A 17,595-nucleotide genomic window follows, 5' to 3' on the forward strand; every position below is an offset into this window, starting at 1 on the left:
AACACATGAGATTTAACAGCTCGGCGTGGCTTGTATGTTATTTCAAATGGTAATAGCTCGATAGCCCATTTTGCAATGCAGCTGGTGGCGTCTCGATTGTTTATGATGTCATTGAGTGGTACCTCGGAGGGCACCGTGATCGAGCACTCTTGAAAGTAGTGTCGCAGCTTCTGAGATGCCATGAAAACCGCATATGCTATCTTTTGATAGTGCGGGTATCGGGATTTGCATGGTGTGAGAACCTCCGATACATAGTATATTGGTTTTTGGAGTGGAAATTTGTGTCCCTCTTCCTCTCTTTCAACGACAAGCACAACGCTCACCACCTGGTGAGTTGCAGATATGTACAACAGCATAGGTTCGCCGACAGTAGGTACGACAAGGATTGGGTTGTTTTCTAACAAAGTTTTTATTTCTTCCAACCCGGTTGTTGCCGCATCCATCCACTCAAAGTGGTCGGTACGTCGGGGCAGGCGATATAGCGGTAGCGCCTTCTCTCCCGATCTAGAGATAAAGCGGCTCAAGGCTGCCACGCACCCAGCTAGTTTTTGGACCTGTTTTAGGTATGTTGGTATTTCCAGCTATGACAGGGCTCGGATTTTGGCTGGGTTTGCTTCGATTCCTATATTGGAAACAATGAACCCGAGTAGCTTTCCGTACGGAACACCGAAAACGCATTTCTCCAGATTGAGCCGTATGTCATATGTCCGGAGGTTGTCGAATGTAAGTCGTAAGTCATCCACCAATGATTCGACGTGTTTAGTTTTGATGACTACATCATCTACATATGCCTCCACTGTCCTGCCAATTTGCTTTTCTAGGCATGTTTGAATCATGCATTGGTAAGTGGCGCCGGCGTTTTTGAGTCCGAAGGGCATAGTGTTGAAATAAAAAGGCCCGTACAGAGTAATGAATGCCGTTGCGGCCTGATCAGATTCCTTCATCTTAATCTAATGGTATCCGGAGTATGCATCGAGAAAACACATTGAATCGTGTCCTGCAGTTGCATCAATGATTTGGGCAATTCGGGGCAGTGGGAAGGGGTCCTTAGGGCAGGCCTTATTGAGGTCTTTGAAATCAACACAAAGGCGCCATGATTTGTCCTTCTTTGGCACCATGACCAAGTTAGCTAGCCAGTCTGGGTGTTTGATTTCTCTAATGAACTCGGCTTCGAGTGTTTTGGCTAGCTCCTCCCCCATAGCTTGTTGCTTGGGTTCGGAAAATTGCCACAACGTTTGCTTAACTGGCTTGAACCCCTTTATTATGTTGAGGCTGTGTTCGGCCAGTCTGCATGGGATTACTAGCATATCTGAAGGGTGCCAGGCAAAGATGTCCCAATTCTCGTGCAGGAATGCTCTTAGAGCTTCATCGACCATCGGATCCAGCTGTGCTCCAATGGCTATTGTTTTATTAGGATCCGTCGGGTGGACTTGGAATTTGACTATTTCATCTGCTGGTTTGAAGGAAGTGGATTTAGGCCTTTTATCAAGGATTACGTCGTCTCTATCCACCATGGAACAGAGAGCGGTGAGCTCCTCGGTTGCAAGGGCCTCAGATAGTGCCTCAAGGGACAGGGATGTGGTTTTGTTTTCTGCGGAGTGCTATGTCCGGATCACTGGTGATAGTGATAACTCCGTTGGGCCCGGGCATTTTGAGCTTCATGTACCCATAATGAGGTATGGCTTGAAAGCGTGTGAATGCATCTCGCCCCAACAGTGCATGATATCCGCTGTTGAAAGGTGCCACCTGGAAGATTAACTCTTCGGACCTGTGGTTCTCCGGCGTTCCGAATACCACATCAAGTTTAACTTTTCCGGAACATCGCACTTCTCGACTAGGGATAATGCCTCGGAAGGTTGTACTACTCTGCTTGATGCGGCTCTTGTCCATTTGCATTTTGTCGAGTGTGTCCTCATAGATGAGGTTCAATCTGTTGCCACCGTCCATGAGCACTTTAGTGAGCTGAAAGCCGTCCACAATTGGGTTTAGAACTAAAGGGGCTGGTGCTCAGACTGATCGGGCATGTGGTTCGTCAGTGGCGTTGAGAGTTATCGCCATGTCGTTCCAGGGATTTATTGCGGCTACTTGGTTAACTTCAGCGAGGTCGCAGAGCGCCCTTTTGCGCCGATTATTTGAAGAAAAGGTCTCGAAGACCGTAAATACATTGAGATCGTTATCCTCCGAGGAGTACTTCTCTGGGGTAGTGTTGGTGAGGATGGCCTCACCGCTCTTAGCCACCTACCGAAGTATCCAACATGCCCGAAGGCTACGTGTTGGTTCGGGATTCGGCATCGTGTGTATCTGATAAGGCTTGTCGAGCCATTCATCAAGGACAGTTCTGTGTCCCGTTAAGGGATTAATTTTCTTGTCCATGGAGTGATGATCAGATGGCCCGTGAGGGTGCATCGTTATTGCCCAACCAGTGGGTGGCTTAAAGGCCGGCGGTTCCCACCGAGCTGTCTGGGCTTTCCAGGCGCTTTCCATTGCGCAGTACTTCTGTACTATGTGTGCCAAATCTGCACAGTGTAGTACGCGACGTCGGTTGAGGGCATTGAGGATCCCCTTGTCCGTATAGTTGCGGCAAAACACTGAAATCGCATCGTCGTCGCAACAATCCTTGATCTTGTCTTTAACAAGTAGGAATCTAGCCCAAAAGTGATGGACTGTTTCCTGAGGTTTCTGCCGCACATACATTAAGTCACACATGTCCGGGGGACCGGAATTTCTTGGAGAGTATTGCTTGTGGTGGGCGGGTGGGCTTAAATTCGAACCCTGACCCACCGTGGGATCCGGACTTTGAAGAATTTCTCAGGTAACTGGCCTAGGATCCGGAGTGTCGTGGGGGGTTTTAGGCTCAACGCCTGGTTCTATGTTCGGAGGACAAATGGTTTCTTCTCGAAGATGGGTGTCGGGCTCGCCGGGCTCGGAGATCCGAACATAGTTTGTTCTTAGCATAGGAGGAGAGGTATCCTCAACTTGCTCTTCCACAACTGTCACCAGGTGGGTGACAGGTGGCGACCTGATTTCCCTCTGATCAGGTTTAAGCCCAATTAGATCATAGCGACCCCCAGGGCGGCGATGCGATCTAGCAGTTCGTTCAAAGACGAGATATCTGCCGGATCCATCTTATCGATGTTTTCGGGGTTGATGCGGAGATGATTTTTGGCAATCTGGGGGACCGCCTTGGGCTTAATTGCCAGGCGGGCGCCCATGGTGAAACTACCGAGATGGAGGATCTGCTCAAGAACTAGGGCCCTTCCAGAGGTGATCTTGTCGTTGACGGTAAGGCGGGCCATCGATCCTTCTATCAACAACACAGAGGAACTCTCAATGAAAGCACCAATGTCGGTGTCAAAATTGGCGGATCTCCGGTAGGGGTCCTGAACTATAAGTCTGAGGATCGAAGGTAATAGGAGACCGGGGACACAATGTTTACCCAGGTTCGGGCCCTCTTGATGGAGGTAATACCCTACTTCCTGCTTGATTGACTTTGATGAATATAGGGGTTGCAAGAGTTGGTCTACCTCAAGATCGTAATGGCTAAACCCTAGATGTTTAGCCTATATGATTATGATTGCCTCTACGGACTAAACCCTTCGGTTTATATAGACACCGGAGGGATCTAGGATTGTACAGAGTCGTTTTACAGAGAAAGGAAACTACACATCTGATTGCCAAACTTGCCATCTATGCAAAGAAGAGTCCCATCCGGACATGGGGGAAGGCCTTCTATCTTGTATCTTCACTGCCCATCAGTCCGGCCCATGTCACACAGCCCGACTATCCGAGGACCCCTTAATCCAGGACTCCCTCAACCGGCGATAGACCCACATGAGGAGTCGCTGGTCCTCGTCGGGCTCCGCCGGTAACTCACACCGGCGGCGGACAGAGATCTCCACAGCCTCCCTCTCCCTTGCACGCTGCCTCTCGCGGCGGGTGGCGCGCGCCTCCGACTCCGGCGCGCGCGTCTGGGCCGGCAGGGCAAGCACAAGCACCTATCGCTGCCCACGAGGGGGAGCAGCAGCCAGTGGGGTGAGGGACGGCATGGGGAAGCAGCAGTCGGTGGGGCGATGGGACGGCGTGGGGGAAGCGATGATTGTGCTGGCCGCTGATGTCTACTATGTAACTTTATTCTTGTAGACACGTGTTGGGCCTCCAAGCGCAGAGTTTTGTAGGATAGTAGCAATTTTCTCTCAAGTGGATGACTGTCGGTGTCAAAACCGGCGGATCTCGGGTAGGGGGTCCCGAACTGTGCATCTAAGGCGGATGGTAACAGGAGGCAGGAGACACGATGTTTACCCAGGTTCGGGCTGTGACGCCCCCGATTCAATCATATACTAATCATGCACGCAAATGTGTACGATCAAGATCAGGGACTCACGGGAAGATATCACAACACAACTCTAAAACATAAATAAGTCATACAAGCATCATAATACAAGCCAGGGGCCTCGAGGGCTCGAATACAAGTGCTTGATCATAGACGAGTCAGCGGAAGCAACAATATCTGAGTACAGACATAAGTTAAACACGTTTGCCTTAAGAAGGCTAGCACAAACTGGGATACAGATCGAAAGAGGCGCAGGCCTCCTGCCTGGGATCCTCCTAACTACTCCTGGTCGTCTTCAGCGGGCTGCACATAGTAGTAAGCACCTCCGATGTAGTAGGGGTCGTCGTCGATGGTGGCGTCTGGCTCCTGGACTCCAACATCTGGTTGCGACAACCAGAAAGAAAGGAAAGGAGGAAAAAGGGGGGAGAAAGCAACCGTGAGTACTCATCCAAAGTACTCGCAAGCAAGGAACTACACTACATATGCATGGGTCTATGTGTAAGGAGGCCATATCAGTGGACTGAACTGCAGAATGCCAGAATAAGAGGGGGATAGCTAGTCCTATCGAAGACTACGCTTCTGGCAGCCTCCGTCTTGCAGCATGTAGAAGAGAGTAGATTGAAGTCCTCCAAGTAGCATCTCCAACTAGCATCTCCAGTAGCATCGCATAGCATAATCCTACCTGGCGATCCTCCCCTCGTCGCCCTATGGAAAAGCGATCACCGGGTTGTCTGTGGAACTTGGAAGGGTGTGTTTTATTAAGTATCCGGTTCTAGTTGTCATAAGGTCAAGGTACAACTCCAAGTCGTCCTGTTACCGAAGATCACGGCTATTCGAATAGATTAACTTCCCTGCAGGGGTGCACCACATAACCCAACACGCTCGATCCCATTTGGCCGGACACACTTTCCTGGGTCATGCCTGGCCTCGGAAGATCAACACGTCGCAGCCCCACCTAGGCACAACATAGAGTTCAGCACGCCGGTCTAACTCCTATGCGCGCAGGGGTATGGGCCCATCGCCCATTGCACACCTGCACGTTGCGAGGGCGGCCGGAAGCAGACCTAGCCTCTCTTATACAAGAGTAGGCGTTCCAGTCCAATCCGGCGCGTGTCGCTCCGTCGCTGACGTCAAGAAGGCTTCGGCTGATACCACGACGCCGGGATACCCATAACTACTCCCGCATAGATGGTTAGTGCGTATAGACCAAATGGCCAGACTCAGATCAAATACCAAGATCTCGTTAAGCGTGTTAAGTATCCGCAAACGCTGAACAGGGCCAGGCCCACCTGTCTCCTAGGGGGTCTCAACCTGCCCTGTCGCTCTGCCACAAAGTAACAGTCGGGGGCCGTCGGGAACCCAGGCCCACCTCTACCGGGATGGAGCCACCTGTCCTTTCAGCCCCCTCATCAGAATCACTAGTGGGTACTCGTCGAGCTGACCCGACTTTAGTCACCATCTGTATAGTATGTATGTATGTATAGTATATACCCGTGATCACCTCCCGAGTGATCATGGCCCAATAGTATAGCAAGGCAGACTGACAAGAATGTAGGGCCAATGATGATAAACTAGCATCCTATACTAAGTATTTAGGATTGCAGGTAAGGTATCAACAGATGTAGCAACAATGTCAGGCTATGCATCAGAATAGGATTAACCGAAACAGTAACATGCTACACTACTCTAATGCAAGCAGTATAGAGAAGAATAGGCGATATCTGGTGATCAAGGGGGGGGCTTGCCTGGTTGCTCTGGCAAGAGAGAGGGGTCATCAACTCCGTAGTCGTACTGGGCAGCAGCAGCGTCGGTCTCGTAGTCTACCAGAGAGAAGAGGGGGAAGAAACAATGAATACCATGCAAACAGATGCATATCAGGACAACAAGCAGAGCTAGACGTGTTCTAACGCGGTCTGAGGTGATACCGGTGAAAGGGGGAAACATCCGGGAAAGTATCCCCGGTGTTCCGTGTTTTCGGACAGATGAACCAAAGGTGAAATGTTGCAGGTTCACTATGCTAGGGGCGTGTGGCGGACGAACGGGCTGCATATCCGGATTTGTCTCGTCGTTCTGAGCAACTCTCATGTTGAAAATAATTTAATCCGAGTTACGGTTTAAAAGATATGATTTTCTAAATATTTTATTAATTTCTGGAATTTAATTAATTATTTAATTTAATTCGAAAATGGATTTATGACATCAGTGCTGATGTCAGCAGTCAACAGAGTTGACTAGTCAACCTGACAGATGGGGCCATTGACTGGGTCAACAGCACGGTCAGCAGGCCCAGTCAGCAGTCAACAGTCCTGTTGACTTAGTCAAACCTACACGTGGGTCCCACTTGTCATAGTCACAGTTTAACTAAACCTAATTAACTAGTTAATTATTCATTAGTTTATCTAATCAGAGTTAATCAGGTTAATAAACAGATCTAATTAAGTTAATTAATTATCTAATTAATTAATTAATTAATATTTTTCTAATTCTTTTTTTTAATAAAAATGTTCTGGGGCTGGGCCCCGTTTGTCATAGGCCCTAGGGACCTTAGCGGGCGTCGGTGTTAGCGGGTTTGGGCGCAACGGGCACGGGCGCTGCCCGGGCAGAGACCGAACCCACCCGGGTGCAAGGCGGAGGCCGGCGACAATGCGCCGGTGGCCAGAGGCACAGCGCACGCAGCCGCACGGGTGCGTAGCGGCCCAACGCGGGGCTCGTCGGGAACGGGCGGAGGCAGGGATTGCGGCATGGTGCGGGCGCGGCGGCGCACACGCACGGGCAGGAGCCGCTGCAGCGGGGGGACGAGCCGGCCACCACAGCGTGCGTGCATACGGCAAGGGGAGAGACCATGGCGGGAGCTAGCAGGTCAGGGGAGGTGCGACCAGTGCACGACGGCGGGTTACACGGGCGCGGCAACCGCGAGCTCCTCGGGAGCTCGGGCGTGACGGCGGGGGCGACCTACTGCGACGGGAGGGAAAGATGAGGGGGAAAGCAGAGGATGGGCCTCACCGGGCCCTGCAGGTGTGCAATAGTGTGCGCGAGGAGGAGTCGGGGAGGCGCCGGAGCTCGGGGCGACGATGGTTGACGACGGGGTGGTGGTGACGACGGGCGACGGCATCGGGTCAACAGGCGAGGCCACAGCGTCTGGCGGGTGTCGCGCGAAGGAGAGGAGGGCGAGGAGGAGTCCAGGAGGCAAGCAGCGACACGATGGGGTCGGCGGTCGGAAACGGAGGCGTCGTCGGGAGTGCCGCGGGGTTGCGCCCCCGATCTGGATCGAGAGGGGAGGGAGAGCGAGAGGGGGAAGTGGGGGTGTGGGGATCGGGTAGCTAGGGTTCGGTCGCCCTAGGGGGGCTATAGGCGCCGGCTGGGCCGGCCTGGTTGGCCCAGAGGCCAACTGGGTTGTGGCCCAGTGGGGGGGGGTTTGTTTTCTTTTCCTTTCTTCTTTTTTTGTTTTTCTATTTCTTTTCAGTTTCTTTTATTTTAGTTTTATAATATTTAGGAGCGACAACTAATTTGGTGTTATTAAATAGGTCACAGCCCCAGATATTGCACTTTAAGTAAAGTGTTTTGCATGTGCTTATTATTTTAAAAGCATTTTAGATAATTGTTTTATCGCGGTTCTAGTTTATTAAATGTATTTAAGTTTTTTATTAGAAGATGATTTCTTCACCAACATTTGTTACGGGTTTTTTTTGACACGTTAGGAACAATTTAGTTTTGACTTTTGAAAACTTTAATTGTTTTAACTTTAATTCAGATTTGAATTTGAATCTGTTCTGAACTAACGCGAGATTATCAACAATAATCGAGGTGACGTGGCATCATTACCAGAGGGTTACAGTAGCTTGATTACCCGGGCGTCACAATTCTCCTCCACTACAAGAAATCTCGTCCCGAGATTTAAGAGGGGGACTAAGGGGAAAATTCAGGTTACGAAATTCTAACGGGTCTTCTCGTTCTTGGTTTCTCTTCTCGAAGAGGCCGGTCCAATATATTGATGTCTTTATTTCTCTGCTTTAGGTCAACATGATGAAGTCGGCGTGCTTTCTTCAGGAACTCCATCGTACTTACGAATCGGTAAGGGGCAGCTCGGCTACGACAATGATTATGATGGAAACAATCTGGGGTTAACCCATGAATGAGCATAAGAGTATCTCTCGAGTTGAACATATAAAATACATCGAGAGTAAGGTACAAAGGTACAATACGAGGTTCCAAGCGAATAGATAGTTGCTCGAAGTCTGAACCAGAGTGAGAAAGGGGTTCAGAGCAGCGAGGGTAAGCATTGCGTTTGGTACCAGAATAGAGCACTAGGAAGGTGGCCCGTGAATTAAATATGAAGCCAAGCGTGGGGAATAACCATTAGAAACAGGGTTGTACATGAGAGTCGGGTTTCGATCCAGTGGTCCTGTGGGTTATGGGCCCACCATGTGGGTTGAAAGTAGGAAGGGTGGGGACATCTTGCAATACCGCGACAGGGAGGCATGTTAGTGAATAGCTTGTCAGGTATGCCGGCAACAATGTCGGTACCAAGGACGAGGGACGAAGAGAACCATTTTCCTGCTCGTTGAACGAGGCGGACCAATAGGCAAAGTTCTTGTCCATCGGTGGTTACCGGAATGTCATCAACAATAGTAACAGGGTCTTGCTGACACAATTGTACACCGAGGTGTTTACATAAGCCAAAGAATATTACTGCTTAGATCACAAGAAGGTTTAAACAAACCAACGGTAAGGAAAAGTGGTAATCAGGTTAAAACAGAACAATGGAAGGAAAAATGTGTAAACACACATATTACAAGGGTATATCCTTTCCAAGGACAAGCAGAGCATGATATCCATGACAGGATAGAAGTAGAAATCTTTTAGGTAAGGGGAGAGGAATTTCATGGCATTACCCATATAACGACGTTTGGGTAATTTTAACAAGAAACATTTAGCATGGTGCTTCAAATGTTCTTATTGAAAATCGGAGTACCACAGACATGCTTCGAGATAGCATTGACATGGTCATTGGTAAAGGTCAGACTTTGGATACACAAAGGATCCATCAGGGACAACTTGTAGAATAAGTCTTACAATTTCCTCACGGAAGAATGACTAACCTTGCCAAAAAGGAAACTATAACAATAGGTCCTCCGACCAGGTGTGCTAGGCACGACATCACCTTACCGGGTCACATAAAGACCATTGTTATAACTCTTGGAAATATGTTCCAACCATCATCTCTGACCGAGATTCAGATCCGATTGGTGTCATGATACCTTAGACTCAGGTTGTCCGAGAAGAAAAGGTGCAACACAGGTCGACGAAATGACATTGCAAGATTCTCGGGAAATGAACTATGGGAGCGGGTTCCTAAAACAATAGTTCGTCATTAAACCAAGAAGAGGATGAGGAGGTGACTGATGGACTTAGCGATAACTCATTGAGGTATCCAAAAGATGGATCTCCACAATTATGTGGATAAGGAGATATCATTTGTCATATCAAATGATATAAGGTAAGCTCGAGGAAAACATACACAATTAAACACTGGTTGAAAGGTGCGCCCAAAATATGGGTTGGGTTGCACGACCAATCTCAGAATGGTGATTCAATAATTAATAGTCTAAGAATGAACGACCGACCATTAACTTCGAAGCAATAGGTTTGCTAGAAGTGCAAAATCCAAACAACACCGCTCACTTGTTGGTACCCCGGTTGGAATCAACATGAGGACCAAGAAAGAATGGTGATGGTGAGAAGTATCACTATACCAAGAATTCTTAAGAGGTGGAGTAATCCTCACGACATTCTTGACATAAAAGATGGTAACACTCCAAGGTAAAGAAGAATAAATGCTGGATAGCAAGGAACTCAAGGTACACAAAACACGAACAAGTTTGTGTTGGAGTGAAGGCAATAAAGTGGCCGATGATAACACAACTCATTGAGGGCAAGGATGGTATTCTTCTTCATGAATCCGGTTGATATCCTGGAAGAGCTCATAAGGTTGATGATGATCACGACACATTTGTCGAGAGATTTCATGAAGATGTAATCACTCAGCGACGACATCAAGTCAAAGGAATGACGAAGCAAGAGGTTATTGGAACCACAGTTACAACACAAACTCGAACTCAAGCTTGTTTTTTAAGGTGAAAGGGTATGACGAGGAAAATCGACGTAAGCTTAGCTATCGTCGCAAATTTTGCTACGGGAAGACGGACCAGGTAGCACAGTTAAAATTTAGCACAGTATGATATAGCCGATCAGGCTAGGAATGGTGTGATGGAGTATTAAACTTCTCAACCACAAAGTACTAGGAGTACTGAATAACATGGGCGATTCGATTCACTAACCGGTGTTATCGGTTGACGACAACCCAGAACCCGTGGAGTGATTATGACGGGGGAAAGGTACGACTTCATTAGAAATTCATAAGATGAAGTGCAATGGGTTGATATCCTCGAGATACCAGGGGGTAATACTCGAAGGTAGATCAAAGTAAAGGTTGGGCAGGTGCAATGATCTGCAGAAGACAAGTACTTCAACTTGTCCGAGAAATGGTATTTAAAAGGAGAACATGGCTGGAACAACGATTGCAAATGATCGAACCACGGATACAAGATGAACTTATAACAAGGGGGTAATTATTTTTACGAGCATCTTCCATGATAAGTTATACATCGTGTCCATGGGCATGAACGCAAGGTTCAAGGTCGACTCCCACTTCTTCAATGTATAATCTTCCATTCACTTCTCGTTTTGATAAAGGCATTAGTGTTGAAAGTCTTACCTGGTGAAATACCAGATGAGTATGACTCGTGAAAACTTCCGAGTTCACACATATTAAGGAAGGCATAGGTTCAACCCGTCAGGGTATCGTGGAAACATATACCACAAGCTTCAATAGGAAATACCACCAGCTCGAAAACAGAGCATGGTTGAGAAAACAGAGGATACAATTTACCCAAGGCTTTATATATCCGTGGAAAGACTCACAAGGTTATTTGAATATGAAGGACGGTGTCGGATGAAATCCAACAATGGATCGGGCGATCCACAACGGAGCTGGTGTGAGTATCGGTACTCAATCAGAGGAAGAAAGAATGCATGGGCATCATATTATAGAACATCTGAATAATTCGATGCTTAGATAACAAAGGAATTATGTTTTTCCAAAACAAAGGGTCAGAAGCAGTCGCTCTGATCAAGGATCGATAAGTTGGGTAGACCAGAGGCACAATTGACGACCAATGGTTTGGTCGAGAACCAGCTCATGTTCAAAAATGATGTATGAGCCGGAAAGATAATTTAGAAGGGTTGATAGATGATTGTGTGCATTCGCACACATGTTGAATCAATAGGATCAAAATGACAGTGTCAAAATATACTAGTGAATATTGCCAGATATATGGGAAGCATCCAAAATGCAAGTAGACAAGTATTTGCAGAGCAATAAAGCTGCTAAGGATTTTCGGAGGATTGAATAGTATTTCAAAGACTTTTGTGAAACACCTGAACAACTAGGGATGAGCGGATACTCGGAAAGTGCGAGAAATTATTCTTAGGGGTATTCAGGTGGCAAAGAACTGCAAGGCAGTAGGCACAAAATATTCTCGGGGTATCTGGTAATAACAAGATCGACTGGGAATAAAAGTAAGCACGACAAGTGTAAGTATTTATCCATAGGGATATTCCGGTGGAAGGGAGTTGCAAAAGCAATGGGCACAAGGTCTCGAGAGAAAATCGGAGAGTATCTTTGAAATCTTCTGGTGCAGCCGGTGATCATCTGGACTGAAGGGGCTCTCCGGGAGAAAGTATTTTCGAGAACCTAAAGTCAGTCTTTTTAGCAAAATCATTTAACCCGAATAGAGGAGAGATTAGAGTCCCAGAGTATAGGTCGAGGAATAAAAGATCCTAATACCACCCAATGGCAACGTGTGCCTGTAAGACACACAGCCATGTTAGTAAAAGTTTGCAATGTGTAGACTCGACTTCGGCCAAGGAGTTGGAAGGGGGATTCCTACAGGCAGTCGGCTCTGATACCAACTTGTGACGCCCCCGATTCAATCGTATACTAATCATGCACGCAAATGTGTACGATCAAGATCAGGGACTCACGGGAAGATATCACAACACAACTCTAAAACATAAATAAGTCATACAAGCATCATAATACAAGCCAGGGGCCTCGAGGGCTCGAATACAAGTGCTCGATCATAGACGAGTCAGCGGAAGCAACAATATCTGAGTACAGACATAAGTTAAACAAGCTTGCCTTAAGAAGGCTAGCACAAACTGGGATACAGATCGAAAGAGGCGCAGGCCTCCTGCCTGGGATCCTCCTAACTACTCCTGGTCGTCTTCAGCGGGCTGCACGTAGTAGTAAGCACCTCCGGTGTAGTAGGGGTCATCATCGACGGTGGCGTTTGGCTCCTGGACTCCAACATCTGGTTGCGACAACCAGAAAGAAAGGAAAGGAGGAAAAAGGGGGGAGAAAGCAACTGTGAGTACTCATCCAAAGTACTCGCAAGCAAGGAACTACACTACATATGCATGGGTATATGTGTAAGGAGGCCATATCAGTGGACTGAACTGCAGAATGCCAGAATAAGAGGGGGATAGCTAGTCCTATCGAAGACTACGCTTCTGGCAGCCTCCGTCTTGCAGCATGTAGAAGAGAGTAGATTGAAGTCCTCCAAGTAGCATCTCCAAGTAGCATCTCCAGTAGCATCGCATAGCATAATCCTACCCGGCGATCCTCCCTTCGTCGCCCTGTGGAAAAGCGATCACCGGGTTGTCTGTGGAACTTGGAAGGGTGTGTTTTATTAAGTATCCGGTTCTAGTTGTCATAAGGTCAAGGTACAACTCCAAGTCGTCCTGTTACCGAAGATCACGGCTATTCGAATAGATTAACTTCCCTGCAGGGGTGCACCACATAACCCAACACGCTCGATCCCATTTGGCCGGACACACTTTCCTGGGTCATGCCCGGCCTCGGAAGATCAACACGTCGCAGCCCCACCTAGGCACAATAGAGAGGTCAACACGCCGGTCTAACTCCTATGCGCGCAGGGGTCTGGGCCCATCGCCCATTGCACACCTGCACGTTGCGAGGGCGGCCAGAAGCAGACCTAGCCTCTCTTATACAAGAGTAGGCGTTCCAGTCCAATCCGGCGCGCGCCGCTCCATCGCTGACGTCAAGAAGGCTTCGGCTGATACCACGACGCCGGGATACCCATAACTACTCCCGCGTAGATGGTTAGTGCGTATAGACCAAATGGCCAGACTCAGATCAAATACCAAGATCTCGTTAAGCGTGTTAAGTATCCGCGAACGCTGAACAGGGCCAGGCCCACCTGTCTCCTAGGTGGTCTCAACCTGCCCTGTCGCTCTGCCACAAAGTAACAGTCGGGGGCCGTCGGGAACCCAGGCCCACCTCTACCGGGATGGAGCCACCTGTCCTTTCAGCCCCCTCATCAGAATCACTAGCGGGTACTCGTCAGGCTGACCCGACTTTAGTCACCATCTGTATAGTATGTATGTATGTATAGTATATACCCGTGATCACCTCCCGAGTGATCACGGCCCAATAGTATAGCAAGGCAGACTGACAAGAATGTAGGGCCAATGATGATAAACTAGCATCCTATACTAAGTATTTAGGATTGCAGGTAATGTATCAACAGATGTAGCAACAATGTCAGGCTATGCATCAGAATAGGATTAACCGAAACAGTAACATGCTACACTACTCTAATGCAAGCAGTATAGAGAAGAATAGGCGATATCTGGTGATCAGGGGGGGGGGGCTTGCCTGGTTGCTCTGGCAAGAGAGAGGGGTCATCAACTCCGTAGTCGTACTGGGCAGCAGCAGCGTCGGTCTCGTAGTCTACCAGAGAGAAGAGGGGGAAGAAACAATGAATACCATGCAAACAGATGCATATCAGGACAACAAGCAGAGCTAGACGTGTTCTAACGCGGTCTGAGGTGATACCGGTGAAGGGGGGAAACATCCGGGAAAGTATCCCCGGTGTTCCGTGTTTTCGGACAGATGAACCGAAGGTGAAATGTTGCAGGTTCACTATGCTAGGGGCGTGTGGCGGACGAACGGGCTGCGTATCCGGATTTGTCTCGTCGTTCTGAGCAACTCTCATGTTGAAAATAATTTAATCCGAGTTATGGTTTAAAAGATATGATTTTCTAAAGATTTTATTAATTTCTGGAATTTAATTAATTATTTAATTTAATTCGAAAATGGATTTATGACATCAGCATGATGTCATGCTGATGTCAGCAGTCAACAGAGTTGACTGGTCAACCTGACAGATGGGGCCATTGACTCGGTCAACAGCACGGTCAGCAGGCCCAGTCAGCAGTCAACAGTCCTGTTGACTTAGTCAAACCTACACGTGGGTCCCACTTGTCATAGTCACAGTTTAACTAAACCTAATTAACTAGTTAATTATTCATTAGTTTATCTAATCAGAGTTAATCAGGTTAATAAACAGATCTAATTAAGTTAATTAATTATCTAATTAATTAATTAATTAATATTTTTCTAATTCTTTTTTTTAATAAAAACGTTCTGGGCCTGGGCCCCGTTTGTCATAGGCCCTAGGGACCTTAGCGGGCGTCGGTGTTAGCGGGTTCGGGCGCAACGGGCACGGGCGCTGCCCGGGCAGAGACCGAACCCACCCGGGTGCGAGGCGGAGGCCGGCGACAATGCGCCGGTGGCCAGAGGCACAGCGCACGCAGCCGCACGGGTGCGTAGCGGCCCAACGCGGGGCTCGTCGGGAACGGGCGGAGGCAGGGATTGCGGCATGGTGCGGGCGCGGCGGCGCACACGCACGGGCAGGAGCCGCTGCAGCGGGGGACGAGCCGGCCACCACAGCGTGCGTGCATACGGCAAGGGGAGAGACCATGGCGGGAGCTAGCAGGTCAGGGGAGGTGCGACCAGTGCACGACGGCGGGTTACACGGGCGCGGCATCCGCGAGCTCCTCGGGAGCTCGGGCGTGACGGCGGGGGCGACCTACTGCGACGGGAGGGAAAGAAGAGGGGGAAAGCAGAGGAGGGGCCTCACCGGGCCCTGCAGGTGTGCAATAGTGTGCGCGAGGAGGAGTCGGGGAGGCGCCGGAGCTCGGGGCGACGATGGTTGACGACAGGGTGGTGGTGACGACGGGCGACGGCGTCGGGTCAACAGGCGAGGCCGCAGCGTCTGGCGGGTGTCGCGCGAAGGAGAGGAGGGCGAGGAGGAGTCCAGGAGGCAAGCAGCGATGTGATGGGGTCGGCGGTCGGAAATGGAGGTGTCGTCGGGAGTGCCGCGGGGTCGCGCCCCCGATCTGTATCGAGAGGGGAGGGAGAGCGAGAGGGGAAGTGGGGGTGTGGGGACCGGGTAGCTAGGGTTCGGTCGCCCCAGGGGGGCTATAGGCGCCGGCTGGGCCGGCCTGGTTGGCCCAGAGGCCAGCTGGGTTGTGGCCTAGTGGGGGGGGGTTGTTTTCTTTTCCTTTCTTCTTTTTTGTTTTTCTATTTCTTTTATTTTAGTTTTATAATATTTAGGAGCGACCACTAATTTGGTGTTATTAAATAGGTCACAGCCCCAGATATTGCACTTTAAGTAAAGTGTTTTGCATGTGCTTATTATTTTAAAAGCATTTTAGATAATTGTTTTATCGCGGTTCTAGTTTATTAAATGTATTTAAGTTTTTTATTAGAAGATGATTTCTTCACCAACATTTGTTACGGGTTTTTTTTTGACACGTTAGGAACAATTTAGTTTTGACTTTTGAAAACTTTAATTGTTTTAACTTTAATTCAGATTTGAATTTGAATCGGTTCTGAACTAACGCGAGATTATCAACAATAATCGAGGTGACGTGGCATCATTACCAGAGGGTTACTGTAGCTTGATTACCCGGGCGTCACACGGGCCCTCTTGATGGAGGTAATACCCTACGTCCTGCTTGATTGTTCTTGATGATATGAGTATTACAAGAGTTGATCTACCACGAGATCATAGAGGCTAAACCCTAGAAGCTAGCCTATGGTATGATTGTATGTTGTCCTATGGACTAAAGCCTCCGGTTTATATAGACACCGGAGGGGGCTAGGGTTACACATAGTCGGTTACAAGGGAGGAGATCTACATATCCGTATTGCCTAGCTTGCCTTCCATGCCAAGGAGAGTCCCATCCGGACACGGGACGAAGTCTTCAATCTTGTATCTTCATAGTCCAACAGTCCGGCCAAAGGATATAGTCCGGCTATCCGGAGACCCCCTAAACTAGGACTCCCTCAGTAGCCCCTGAACCAGGCTTCAATGACGATGAGTCCGGTGCGCAGTATTGTCTTCGGCATTGCAAGGCGGGCTCCTCCTCTGAATACTCCCCAGAAGGTTTTGGACCCAAGGATAGTGTCTGGCTCTGCAAAACAATTTCCACATACCACCGTAGAGAGAATAATATTTCCACAAATCTAATCTGTTGACGTGTTTTGACAGCACGACATCATGTCATGACCCGGTCCTTATCCGAATCGTTTTTCCCAGCTGGTACGTCCATTTTGCATCATGCTTTTATATCAATATTTCTTGCATTATGGGCTGTTATTACACATTATGTCACAATACTTATGCCTATTCTCTCTTATTTTACAAGGTTTACATAAAGAGGGAGAATGCCGGCAGTTGGGATTCTGGCTGGAAAAGGAGCAAATATTAGAGACCTATTTTGCACAGCTCCAAAAGTCCTGAAACTTCACGGATGATGTTTTCCCAATATATAAAAAATACTGAGCGCAAGAACTTCACCAGGGGGGCCACACCCTGCCCACGAGGGTGGGGGGCGCGCCCTACCCCCTGGGCGTGCCCCCTACCTCGTGGGCCCCCTGGTGGCCCTCCCGTGACCATCTTCTGCTATATGGACTCTTTCGATGGGAAAAAATCATAAGCCATCTTCTCGGACGAAACTCCGCCGCCACGAGGCGGAACCTTTGCGGAGCCAATCTAGGGTTTTGGCGGGGCTGTTCTGCCGGGGAAACTTCCCTCCCGGAGGGGGAAATCATCGCCATCGTCATCACCAACACTCATCGGGAGAGGGCAATCTCCATCAACAGCTTCATCAGCACCATCTCATCTCAAAACCCTAGTTCATCTCTTGTATCCAATCCTTGTCTCCAAGTCCGGGATTGGTGCTAGTAGGTTGCTAGTAGTGTTAATTACCCCTTGTAGTTGATGCTAGTTGGTTTAATTGGTGGAAGATCGTATGTTCATATCCTATATGCA

This window comes from Triticum dicoccoides, chromosome 2A (genome assembly GCF_002162155.2).
Source record: "Triticum dicoccoides isolate Atlit2015 ecotype Zavitan chromosome 2A, WEW_v2.0, whole genome shotgun sequence".
Taxonomy (NCBI): Eukaryota; Viridiplantae; Streptophyta; class Magnoliopsida; order Poales; family Poaceae; genus Triticum; species Triticum dicoccoides.